We start from the raw sequence: 13329 nt of genomic DNA, 5'->3' as shown, positions 1-13329 counted from the left end.
ATCAAAATGTAGGCCTATTATGAAAGGTTATATAATCAATAACAGCTGAGAGGAGTAAGGATGATGATAATGTTAATTTATGTTTACATGCCTTGTGCTAGAACCAAAGAAATTGTAGATTTACATCACTTTTCATGTAGATTTTTCAAAATATGTTAGATGGAACGTTTACTGTAGAAACAGATACAGTGCTACAAAAGTTTGGATTGATGTCAGGAAAGGCAACTGCAGTTGCAGATCCACTTTTTGCCAAATGGCAAAAGGAATTGTAGAACTCCTGCACTTTTTTAATATAGAGCTCCATGTGTATTCATAGATCAGTGTGCGGAAGGTACAAAACATGTCCAGGGAAGAAAAACATGAGTTAACAACCTAAGAAAGAATGCAATATTTGGAAGGTAAATCTTGCTTCTGTAAGAACGAAGCTGCACCCTTCTTTAATGCAAGGCTAAATGATCCAGCAACTGCATTCGGAAGCCATTTTGTAGTGTGTAAAGTTATATGAAGAGGAAGAATGTCGGAACTTAGAGGCTTGGAAAACATTTGCTCTACACCAAGATTTGTGTTCTAATAAGGACCAAATCATCGAAATATAAAATTAGAGAGTACAGTTATCAATATAATACGTAATTTTATACAAGTTTGATCTTTGCATACAGAGACAAGCCATAATTTTTAGTATAGTGAAAGATAAAAAAAATACTTTCATAAAAGCGAAGATCCTAGAAAAAGATCGAAGTGCCTGTGAGACACAGAACTAGAAGAGTCCCAGTCAAATAGTCTAACGTCTAGGACCTACGAGTGACGTAAATATGTTGAAATTCAATTGTACGGTCAGTAGAGGAAGACATACTACGGAACATCATCTTCAGAGAGGAATGAAGGGCTAAAAATGAAAAGCGATTTTCAGGAATAGTGGCCCACGATATTTGCATAGTACATTTTCCATGCAAAGGATAAGAATGGGGAGAAGAAAGAATCAGATCGAGGTAAACAATGAAGTATAAGTAGCTTGCGAGTAATAAAATAAGAAAGAATCAGATCGAGGTAAACAATGAAGTATAAGTAGCTTGCGAGTAATAAAATTCCTAATCCGATGGTATGAGGATGAAAGAAGTGAGGAACGGTGAAGACTCCTTCCGATACAAAAATAAAATTGTCAATATATAGTCCTGAAACGGAAATTACTTGCTTTTACGTTGCAGTTAAAATTACTTTACTCTCCTTTTGTAGCTCATTTGAAATTGTTTATTGACTGTATATTTTTCAGAAAATCGTTTTAAGATACACCAGAAGTGTAAAACAGTGTATTTCATTACTTGTATTGTAAATATCTCAGTCTTCACACGTAACAATCAAAATAGTATTTTTCTGGTTTAATTCACAGTTGTCCTGTGATGTGTCTATATTATACTGAGTAAACTTTAGAGTATTTTGTCATCTTCGATCTGCTGTCGGCATCTACTCCTGATATGTGAACTCCACACTTACGTTTAATTCGCCCTGTAATGTGATTTCTAACTTCTTCAGCGAAGATGTTTGGAGAATTTTGAGAACTGTAATAGGGGAAATGTTTTAGAACTATAGTAGTCGGAATCTTTAAAGCCGAGGATCTTCATTAAATGGCACAGAAAAAAGCAGATGCCGCCGTGAAGGAAAAAAACTGGTTTTTATGATTCGGCACGTCTAAGGGTTCCTTAGGAAATTCTCCACGTTACACGCCATAACTTAGTGGCAACCGCACCTCGATGTACACTGCCTGACAAAAGAAAGTGAAGAACCCGGAAGGAAGCAGGAAACGAAATGAAACTTCACTGCTTGAGGGAGTGTGTGCTGTTATTTTAATGATAACATCGATTCAAATTCGCAAAGAACTTTCCAGGATGTATCCACTTATCAGCGTGAGGTTTATCCCCATCTGGCCCGGATACATACACAGTTTCGGTTGGAAAGAGTATCATAAAGCCGTTATATCGTCTCCTAAGTTAGACTGGCCCACAACTGTCGTAACTAGTCTTTGATAACCTGGATTCTGGCTCTGGTCGGAGTTGACGTCCGAAGTGGTCCCACATCGATTCTATCGCGGACAGATCTGGCCACTGGAGTATCTCAGCACCATAAAACACACACTCCTCCCGCACAGGCCATGAAGGCCCGAAGGTACCGACTGGCCGCCGTGTCATCCTCAGCCCACAGGCGTCACTGGATGCGCATACGGAGGGGCATGTGGTCAGCTCACCGCTCTCCCGGTTGTGCGTCAGTTTCCGAGACCGGAGCCGCTACTTCTCAATCAAGTAGCTCCTCAGTTTGCCTCACAAGGGCTAAGTGCACTCCGCTTGCCAAAAGCGCTCGGCCGAACGGATGGTCACCCATCCAACTGCTAGCCCAGCCCGACAGCGCTTAACTTCGGTGATACGACGGGAACCGGTGTTACCACTGCGGCAAGGCCCTTGGCCAGACCTCAGCAACATGCAGGCGATTAATAGAGAAGAGTGCCATGTGTGGAAGGGCATTCTATTGATGGAAAAATAATATTACCTTTCTGTCCCATGAGACGTAACACACGAGGGTGCAAGTCCTCTGTAACGTAGCGTTGTCGTCAGGGTTCCCTCCATGAGTACCAGCCGTGACCTGCAGACGTAAGCGGTGGCTCCCCACACTACGACACCCGGAGTAACACCGCTGTGTCCCTCCAAAACATTGGAAGAATGGGGGTCATCCGGGCCTGTACAGAACCGTTGTTTACCACTGATCACAATGTAACGGCATTCACCACTCCAAACACAGCCGATTTCGCTATGTTTGCAACGGCAACCTAAACACGGGACAATGATCCCCTAGTCCGGTTACTGCTACTCTTTTACTTACCTGCCGATGATATGTACGTGCCCGAAGATACACTGAAATCCGACCAAGTCTTCTGGGTACTTCCTTTTTTTCAGGCAGTGTGTTCATTCTTTCTGGACATATCTTGGGCCGCCTGTCTTAGCAGATTTACACCATTTATTACAGAGTCTTGCCAGAATCTTTTTAATCCCAATCTATTACGATGTTTAAGATCGAGCACCAGGAAATATTTAGATTTTCCTATAAAAATGACAAAGATGAAAGCAGCTCGTTACGAATGAATCACCGTTGATCCACATTACACTGACTGGAAAATGACATTTGTGGACGTGACAGGAGAGTTCTGGTGGACAGGTGCCATAAGCATAAAGATGTTTTTCGTCTCATGATGCCAATTGAGAAGCTACTCGACCGAATAGTAGCGGCTTCGGTCAAGAATACCACATAACGGCCGGGAGAGCGGTGTGCTGACCCCACGCCCCTCCTATCCGCATCCTCCCCTGAGGATGACAAGGCGGTCGGATGGTCCCGGTAGGCCACTTGTGGCCTGAAGACGGAGTGCTTTTTTTTTTTTTCAACCGAAAGCTGATGAATCTTTCTGAAGACCTACCTCGGGGTTAGAAGCAGATAACCAAGAGTGAACAGAAACTCCCAGATTTAAAATTTGATGAGAAAATTATTTATTATAACCACAAATTACGGCAGTTAAAAAATATTTGTTGTACAGGGTGTACAAAAAGTAGCGTAAACTTCTGAGAAAAGTCTTAAGTAACGAAGGCAATTGAAAATCCCCTTTATTATGTAATTCAAATAATCGAATATAACGTTGCATACTCTTAACTCAGGCTGTAAAGTTTTTTTTGACAAATTGCAGCAGTATGTCGTATAATTTCTTTCTGTAGTTTGGGAATATCGTCAGGTCAGATTAGTAAGCAACATCCTTATGGAATTCTCAGACCAAAAGTCAGGTGGATATAAATCTGAAGACTAAGGAGGACACAATCCCTTAAAAAATATTGATCCAAGAAAGCAAGGGTGTTCTTGGTTATAAGAACTGTAGCACTGACCCCGTCTTTGCACGTGCAGAAGGGACGCGTGTAACTAATGCGGATTTTGCATAGCCCAAATGCGGGAATTCTGTACACTGGCATATCCATCAAGGTAGAACCAAGCCTCGTCAGACCACGATTTACCCGGCGTTACCTTTACTATAACCAGCAGACAGGAATCCAAAAGTGTTCCATTGCCTTCTGTTAACAACACATGAACGGCACTAATTCTGTACAGATGCATTGTATTGTTGTGTGAGCCCAAACCACGGCGGATAGTTCATTTGTACTTTGCACTTCTTTTTTTATAGTTTTTATTTTACCTTCGGACACATAAACCTATCCATGTCATATGTTACGAGTAACTCGCGTAAAAGATTATGGTTTATTTCCTGAAAGTTTCAATTATCGAAACGAAGTTTCCGGCAAATGATAGTACGTAGGCGTTCACGTAATTTTGTTGAATCGTTATTCCTCTTGTAACACCAGTTCATAAACAACACTATACAAGTCGTGTGAGCTGTTATTTTACAAAAGATTTGAGCGAGGCTCTGTTATTAATGATTAATTAAGCTGTTGGATTCGAACTTATTTATTCCTCTCCGAAACACTGCGGATTTTAATCGTTTCTCTTAGGTCACACAGATCTGTAATTAGAAGTTGTAGGAATTTAAAATTATGGTCGCCTGTCCATTTCGAACATAGGAGGTATGTGAGGAAAGTAATGAGGTTGACTTTTTATCTAACGAAGATGTTAATTAACGGTTCGCTACCTGTTGTTCTGTGGAGTTGTTTCCATGTTGCGCACAATATTTAGAAGACTGGCCTATCCGTCTTCTTCAGGTCCGCAACATGTGCTGTTCATGTGTCCTACCAGGCAGCGAGTCCACATAACAGCACAATTCGCAGCGCATGAAGAAGACAGCTAGGTCGGATGTCTAACTCATCATAATCACCTTGAACAGTTTGGAATGTAAGCCTCGCCATCTACTCCTGTTCACCCACCATCTTTCTGTGTTCACTCTGGTCCAGTCCTTGCCTCATTTCTCAACACACTCCTACAGACCTTTCAGCCATCGATTCTTCAGTCTTCCTCTTGGTCGTTTCCTTTGCATCTCCATTTCATGTATCTTCTAGGGAATCCGCTTGTTTTCCATTCTCTTTAAGTGCCCAGGTCATCTTAGCCTTATTGTTTCTATCCTGCTCTGCAAGCGTTCCTCTTTCACCATTTTCCTTCCTCTTTTATTTCTCATTCTATCGCTCCTTGTTACTCCTATCCTACTTCTGAGGAACTTCGTTTCACGTGCCTGTAATTTGCTTACATTTAAATATTGTGCATAAAATAGAAACAACAGATCAGCTGAATACCCGGAAATACACCATTAATCAGTCTCGAGGAGAAAATCTGAGATACCATAAAGTGCCCATTGTGTAACACTTCCCATTTATATTGATGTACTGTCAGGTATACTTTCATTCGAAGCTTTCATGGCAGTCTTCACCATTGTTTCCGTTCTCTTCCAGATTCGGTGTAACACTCATACCCTGGTTTGCCTCCATCCAAGTGTTTGTTAGCTTTAAACGCTTAGTGCCGTGCCTACATGACAGCCGGAAACTGTAAAATCCCGTTGAGTTGCCGTATCTTTCCCGAAATACCGAGCATATTCCACAGAGCGAACTTGCGTGATTACCATAATGCTACTTGCATAACCTCTGCCGCCTCTGCCGTGGTGCTCTTTCCTTCAGAAGGCGGCCATTTCCCCAAAGAGGGGTGAAGCTTCCCTCGTGGGGCCACTCCGAATAATCAACTCCCATCCTCATCACGCCGGCTGGGAAGATTCGGGCCCGCCGCCTCGCAGCTAAGAGTGCCATTACGTTTAACAGGCTATTGTAACGTCTGCCAGGCGCACCAGTAACTTCCTTATTGAGCCAATTATCCTGCGCCCTCGCGTAGTGCCGCTTGCTTAGACGGCCGCTACCAAACACTGGTCTACAGTGCCTGCTGAAAACTCTGCTCCATAAAAACAACAGCGTTACGTTTTCATGACGCGCCTCTCGAAGCCGTGGTAGTTCAGGGAGAAAGGGAAGTGTCTCAGTAAACCTGGAGACAAACACACATAATTTCATTGTAAGAGGGTCACTCCAAAAGAAAAGCACACTATTTTTTTAAATCCATCTTTTATTCTACATGTTTGAAAGTTTTACAGTGTGTAGATAGATCCTTTAGGAACAATATTTTCATTTCTCCACATAATTTCCATCTCTCTCAACTGCCTCACGCCATCTTGGAACCAGCGCCTGTATACCCGCACGGTAAAATTCTGGACCAACCTGTTGGAGCCACTGTTTGGCAGTGTGCACAAGGGAGTCATCATCTTCAAACCTTGTTCCACGAAGAGAGTCTTTCAGGTTCCCAAAGAGATGATAGTCACATGGAGCCAGGTCAGGTCTGTAAGGCAGGTGTTTCAGTGTTGTCCATCCGATTTTTGTGATCGCTTCCATGGTTTTTTGACTGACATGTGGCCGTGCATTGTCATGCAACAGCAAAACATCCTGCTTTTGGCGATGTGGTCGAAAACGACTCAGTGGAACTTGAAGTTTCTTCAGTGTTGTCACATATGCATCAGAATTTATGGTGGTTCCACTTGGCATGATGTCCACAAGCAAGAGTCCCTCGGAATCGAAAAACACTGTAGCCATAACTTTTCCAGCAGAAATTGTGATTTTGATTTTTTTTTTCTTGGGTGAATTTGTATGATGCCACTCCATTGATTGCCTCTTCGTCTCTGGTGAAAAATGATGGAGCCATGTTTCATCACCTGTCACAATTCTTCCAAGAAATTCATCTCCACTATTCTCGAACTGTTCCAAAAGTTCTCTGCATATCGTTTTTCTTGTTTCTTTGTGAGCCACTGTCAACATCCTGGGAACCCACCTGGCACAAACCTTTTTAACGCCAACACTTTAAATATTCTGCTAACACTTCCTTCCCCTATCCCAACGTAGCGTGACAATTCGTTCACCGTGATGCGTCTGCCAGCAGTCACCAATTCGTTAACTCTCTGCACATTGTCTGGAGTGTGTGCAGTACGAGGCCTGCGGCTGCGAGGACAATCCTCGATGTTACCGTGCCCGCTTTCATAACGTAACCTGCTTGCCCACCGACTAACTGTACTGCGATCGACAGCAACATCTCCATACACCTTTTTCAACCTCTTGTAGATGTTTCCCACTGTCTCGTTTTCACAGCACAGGAATTCTATGACAGCACTTTGCTTCTGACGAAAGTCAAGTGTAGCAGCCATCTTGAAGACATGCTGTGACAGCGCCACTCACTGGAACAGGATGAACTAAGTTTGAAAACAAGCGGGAAGGATGTATCTACACACTGTAAAACTTTCACACATGCAGAATGAAAACTGTATTTTTACAAAAATAGTGTGCATTTCTTTTGGAGTGACCCTCGTACCTACTAACAATGGGATTGTACGAACTTTCCCTCACAGGTGTGTTTCATATTGACAGTGTGTAGGGCATGACTACAACATCAACCTATGTAAACAGGAAGACGCAACTCTCAACCGGTTTTGAGAAAATAGAGTTTGAAAAATTTAGGCCTCCTTACATACACTCACGTCCAGGAAAAAAAACACACACCACGTTGAACGACTAGAGACAGGACATGTACATTAGTATGTACTGCAGAAATGATCAGCTTTTCAGTCACCGCAGTTCAGCATGTGCCCTGTTGCCTAGTAGGCCCAGGGTACGCCATGGCCCTGAAAACTATATCCATGCGTCATGACATCGACGCTTATAAGCCGCGAATAGCGTCCTGTGGTATAGCCACTGATGCTGCATTCACGTGGTTCCAAAGTTCACCTGTGGTGGTTGGCATTGGGTCACAGTGCTGCACCCGTCGTTTCATCATATCCCACAGTTTTTCGATTGGCGACAAGTCTGGTGATCTGGCACGCAAGGGAAAATTCTGACATCCTGTGACATCAAGAAGGCACGTGTTCGTGCAGCAATATATGATTGCGCATTGCCTTGCTGAAAAATGGCGTTTGGGGTGTTGTGCAGAAAGAGTATAGCTACATGTCACAGGATGTCATTCACGTAGGCCACACTCGTCACAGTGCACTGGACAAGCACCAAGTGTGATTTGTGGCTGTACCCAATGTGTACGTGTTACCATAAGGCCTTGAATTGGCGCTGTATTTCTTGTGGGAAAGCATCACTGTTATGCCACTCCCGGTCTGCGGCGAACAAAGATGCGGCCATAATTTTCAAACAAACAGAGTCTGGATTCGTCCGAAAACAGTATCTGGTCGAGTCCCATCCCCAGTGACATCGTTCCATGCACCATTGCCGTCTGGTGTGTTTCTGCACATTCTTCAAAGGTACGCGGAGAAGTGGACGATGCCGTAGTAAACGACGACAGACTGTCACCCCTGGTAGTGTATGACGTGTTACACTGTTATACTGTTGCGGCAGGGCCGAGGTGGACGTAGATCTCTTCCGTAATGCCATTCGGATGAGGTGTCGACCTTCTCTGGATGTGGTCTGGACGGTACGACCTGACCCACCTCGGCGTGTTATACTGTCTTTCATAAACCATGCTGCACACACGCGTTGCATTGCTGAAACAGTTCGTTCCACACGATCAGCAATTTTCCAGATGGACGCATCACATTCTCTCATACCAATAATGCTCCCTCTTTCAAACGCACTGATTTGACGGTATGGTTCGCGCACACGTCTGTTATGCATCGTGCACATCTACTCAGGCTACACTGATCCATTACCTTCGGCTTATAGCAGCAACGAGAGTCGCAGCCATTAGGTGGTGTTGCGCAGAGATAATGATACTGATTTTGGACCCAATGGCCGACATGGTTCAAATGCTAATCATTTCTGCATATCATACTAATGTACATGTCCTGTGAATATGAACGTCCTAGGCGTTCAGGGTTTCCTGTTCTTTTTTTTCTGAACATATGTGTACTTTGTATGATCGCTAGCATTCGAGGAGTGCGCAACCGAGCTAATGAGCCTGAGCTGTTAGTTTCATAAGCTCAAGGTCCATGGATCGATTCTGGTTACTGATATACAATATCCATCATTTCCACGTTATTCTGCCTACGTGCAGTATTAAAGTAATTCCTCCCAAATGTACTCCATTAGTGCAGTCTTGTGTAGTTTATTTCGATATGCAGTCGAAGAACCTTGTAAAATGACTACAAAATTGCGCGTACACCATGGAATAAAATAGTGAGATATCTTCTAGAGAAGACTGCATAAGAATTCGATCCATCGTACACCATCAGAGGTCTGCAGCAATATTCGATGTTATGCTTCGATAGGCGTGGCACGCCCCTAAATTTTGTCATGACCTAGAACCCTTTATGAACTTAAAATGAAGGTTGTTTTCCAGTAGACACATTGAAAAACTACGCACATGCAAAAATTCAGCATTCGTCACACGTGCTGTATGTCGCAACAGTTCTTGTTTTCCATACTTCTACGATAAGTATCATCCTGATACATGTTGTGCTCCATAGGTTACAAATTATACTTCTCACGACTGTGGAGACGATAATGCAAACCAAATGGCAACATTGATTTGATTGAAAGTTTTCATATATTCGCTTTTTTACTTCGTCTCCTTACGAAAAAAAATTTTTTTCTCGTTTTTGTGGATAAATCTTATATAAATAATAAATGAAGCATTAAGAATCGATAATTTGCACAGTCATAATAAATATGTTGTAAGAATTACGTGGGAATGAAAGAAAGTACCAGCAGTGAGATTCGATCCAGAGACCTCGCGCTTAAGAAACTACATGCTTGCTTGCTGGGCTGTGAAGTGCTCGAATATTGGTGACCATACAGAGCAGTTGTCGTCAAACTGCGGCCCGCGGTCCGCATGCGGGCCTAGTCAAGTATTCTTGCGCCCCGTGCTTCTCAGCCGAATTTCATAGGAATCTGCAACTAGTGACTAACAGCCGAATCCAAAAACATCAGCTAAGGTTACTAGCTTCTTAAGAGTGTAGTTTTCGTACACAGTTGAAAAAAAATATACTTACAGAGGCAGTAATATTTCGAGATGGGCTTAATTTTAATTTATATTGGTTCTTTCGATCGTGAACTGAGGAAATTGGCCTCTTACCACTGGATAGAGGGGTGAGTACCACAACTTCTGCGGGGTGCGAGACAGGAAATGTTTAGTTGTTTCTCTTCCCGTACTTCCACTACTGCCATCACACAGGTGTGCGCGAACGTACCGATCAGCTGTTGTGGTATAAAGTTTGACATGGAAGTAACATGGATTAGTGAATGAGCAGACTGCCGGCCGCGGTGGCCGTGCGGTTCTAGGCGCTGCAGTCCGGAACCGCGGGACTGCAACGGTCGCAGGTTCGAATCCTGCCTCGGGCATGGATGTGTGTGTTGTCCTTAGGTTAGTTAGGTTTAAGTAGTTCTAAGTTCTAGCGGACTGAAGACCTAAGATGTTAAGTCCCATAGTTCTCAGAGCCATTTGAACCATTATAGAGACGATAATCGTCAAAGGCGGTTCACTCGTTAGTAAGTAGGATGTTTGGTTAGTTAGTTAGCTAGTGAGATGAATTGTTTGATAATTAAAAGATGTGTGGCCTCATGATCACGAAACAAACAAAACTTACCCGAATTAATATTTGCGTCAACATTTGTAAAACTCTAATTCCTATCTCTCAAACCCACCCTATGAGGAGAGAGGGAGAGTTTTAGTTTTAGCGAATCAAAATTTACGAAGTAAATAAGTACTTTTTATTTATCCGTAATCATTTACCACGCAAAAATGAGAATATGGATTTTCTTGAATTACAGTGTCAACTACCAAGAATCAAAACAAATGTTAAAGACAAAATGTACGTAGTTTTTTTATGAAGAATCTGATTCTGCAATAAAAAATTGGGGTTCTCTTTTGAAATTTTGAAGTTGCCTCCCGTCCCACCCCCTGGGGGCTGGGGTGACGGAGTAATTTTAGCACCAGCAGATGTCCCCCTCTAAAATAATCAACTTTGGATTCTACACATTTTTTCGTGTGAAGCTTCTTTTTCGAGTTATCCTGGTTTGTCGACTTAAAATTTACACCCTGTATAGAAGAGCTTTGCAACAACTGCTCGAAAGTAACGTGCTCCTAAAATAGAGTGAACACCTCGAACTAATTTATGAGCATAACATGACGTCATATGAGCAATAACGTATATGACATAATCTGTTACTAAAAACCATCCGTAAAGTAAGTTATAAAGCGCCTAGCATATCTACAGATGTGACTTGTTCCTACATCAAAATCACAAGTGTCACTAACGTATCCAATGTATGAAACTTCCGTTTCAAAATGGCCTAAGGCCGAAATTGTATAATCCTACAGAAAATAAAGAGAATGGCAGCTGAAGGCTTCAAGAAATCATTCAAAAAATTGTCACTGCTGTTGCTAAGGGCGCAGCGTCGGTAACGTTAAGAGGTGGTAGTACGCACCAAATCAAGAAAAAAAATGTTTAGGAAACGGGCTATAACTGCAGACCTATGAGCGCTTGTTCATCTTTCGCTACTGTGAAACACATTCCTTCTACTGAGTAAGTCCTCATACCTCTGAAGGTTTCCAGTTTAGAAACCATATTTATTGAATCTGTGGAAGTTGCCTACCTTACAATCCTAGCAACAACAGTACCAATATATGTTGTCCGCCGTCAGGTGCATCAAAATGATTTTCGCTTATAACTTTCGACTTGGTCGTTTCCGGACCAGAGTCACTTACCTCAAAGGTTCTAACCGCATCACGGAATCACCTCGTGTATTAGATTTCAGTAAAATTTTAAAGTTACTGAAATTGGTACAACTTTGAGACTTCGCCCAGCTTTCTTGCATACATTAACATATTACTTGTAGCCGTTTCAGAGCAGTAAGTGAAGAACGGGGTACATTAATTTGCGGCAGTTTCAAAAAACAGTTATCACGGATATGCTTTTCCTTACAGATACGATGTACGAACTTTATTTCATTACAGATGTTTTCACTACAAGACAGTTGCATACTATTATCAAAACAAATTTATAAGTTTTTCAGGAGACCAGAAGTCGCACTAAATATTTTTTATTTACTGGTTTCGTTCGTTTAACAAAGCGTCGTCAGAAACCGTGGAATTCACGGTTCAATGTAGTCGGCTGACTCTAAACTACTTTGAACTATTTTGAACTGTAAATTGCACAGTTTCTGACGGCGGACTTGAACGAAACTGGTCGATGAAGAACGTGAACTAGACTTGTGGCTGTTCTGATAAACTTCAATTCAACAACCGCTGTTTCTGCTGAAGGCAATGTCTGCTCTCATTTCGTATTAATACATTTATTCTTCATTGACTAAGGGCGGTTCTGTTAAATGTTTGGTTTGGACGGAAATACTAGGACCATCTGTTGCCCATGCGCAAGTTTTTAATGTACCATATCTCCGTCAGTTTTGATAGTGACCAGCGAAAGAGAGGAAAACATTAATCATGCGACGTTTACAAAATCCAATTTTGATGTACGGAAATTAGCTTTTTGTGGCAGTGAGTGCGACGGCTGGGCTCAGATTAGTTGATGCGAAAAAAAAAAGCTATTAAGCCTGTATAGCCGCTAACAGCCAACCTGGAAACCCTTAACTGACTATTAAAAGCGGTAGTAGGAGGGGGGGGGGGGAGAAACAGAGGAGGGTCCGCCACTCACGCCTACGTCCGATGGATGTCACTTCGCTGTGATCCGGTGTGTTGGGACTGTAAGGCACCAACGGGATCAATGGCAGTGAAGCTTCGGCACCACAAACAGGCATGCACCAGCATTTAGTTCTACATCTACATTTACCCTCCGCAAGCCACCCAGCGGTGTGTGGCGGAGGGCACTTTACGTGCCACTGTCATTACCTCCCTTTCCTGTTCCAGTCGCGTATGGTTCGCGGGAAGAACGACTGTCTGAAAGCCTCCGTGCGCGCTCTAATCTCTCTAATTTTACATTCGTGATCTCCTCGCGCGGTATAAGTAGGGGGAAGCAATATATTCGATACCTCATCCAGAAACGCACCCTCTCGAAACCTGGCGAGCAAGCTACACCGCGATGCAGAGCGCCTCTCTTGCAGAGTCTGCCACTTGAGTTTATTAAACATCTCCGTAACGCTATCACGGTTACAAATAACCCTGTGACGAAACGCGTCGCTCATCTTTGGATCTTCTCTATCTCCTCCGTCAAACCGATCTGGTACGGATCCCACACTGATGAGCAATACTCAAGTATAGGTCGAACGAGTGTTTTGTAAGTCACCTCCTTTGTTGATGGACTACATTTTCTCTCCCAATGAATCTCAACCTGGTACCCGCCTTACCAACAATTAATTTTATATGATCATTCCACTTCAA

At 42.8% G+C, this 13329-nt stretch overlaps 1 pseudogene; it reads right to left on the bottom strand.

Moving 5' to 3' along the window:
* Positions 1 to 2337: 2337 nt before the first annotated feature.
* Positions 2338 to 2455, bottom strand: LOC126413467 (5S ribosomal RNA; annotated as a pseudogene).
* Positions 2456 to 13329: the final 10874 nt, after the last annotated feature.

This window comes from Schistocerca serialis, chromosome 7 (assembly GCF_023864345.2).
Source record: "Schistocerca serialis cubense isolate TAMUIC-IGC-003099 chromosome 7, iqSchSeri2.2, whole genome shotgun sequence".
NCBI lineage: Eukaryota > Metazoa > Arthropoda > Insecta > Orthoptera > Acrididae > Schistocerca > Schistocerca serialis.
The sequence above is the reverse complement of the archived record's forward strand: the minus strand, read 5'-3'. Positions and strand labels throughout refer to the sequence as shown.